This window comes from Macrotis lagotis, chromosome 2, assembly GCF_037893015.1.
Source record: "Macrotis lagotis isolate mMagLag1 chromosome 2, bilby.v1.9.chrom.fasta, whole genome shotgun sequence".
NCBI classification, from domain to species: domain Eukaryota; kingdom Metazoa; phylum Chordata; class Mammalia; order Peramelemorphia; family Peramelidae; genus Macrotis; species Macrotis lagotis.
In genome coordinates this window covers 196,182,337-196,182,689 of record NC_133659.1, presented here as the reverse complement: position 1 = coordinate 196,182,689, position 353 = coordinate 196,182,337, and positions in this window count along the sequence as shown.

The window sequence follows — 353 nt, the reverse complement described above, 5'->3', positions numbered from 1 at the left end:
CTCCCTCTCCCCAACCCCCGATTGGTCCCTCCGAGAGCCAATGGGCATCTCCTGCCAAGTCCCTGTTACCCCAGAGACAGGGCAAAAGAGAGGCCGTTAAGCGTGCTCCTGCCTCTCGGGTGGCTTCGGCTTTTCCCGCTCAAAGCAGGAAGACTCGGGATTGGCTGGCACGGGGCAGGGACGGCGCGATGATTGGCCAGAGCAGAACGTGACGGGGCGAGAAGGAGGCGGGGTCGAGAAAGGAAGGCTCTAGCGCCTTAGCACCCGGGCTCGTCCCCCCCCCCCCCCCCCCCCAGCAGCAGTTGAGAGTGCGGAGCATGGGTGGGGCCGGTTGCTTGGGTCGTGAAGCCAGG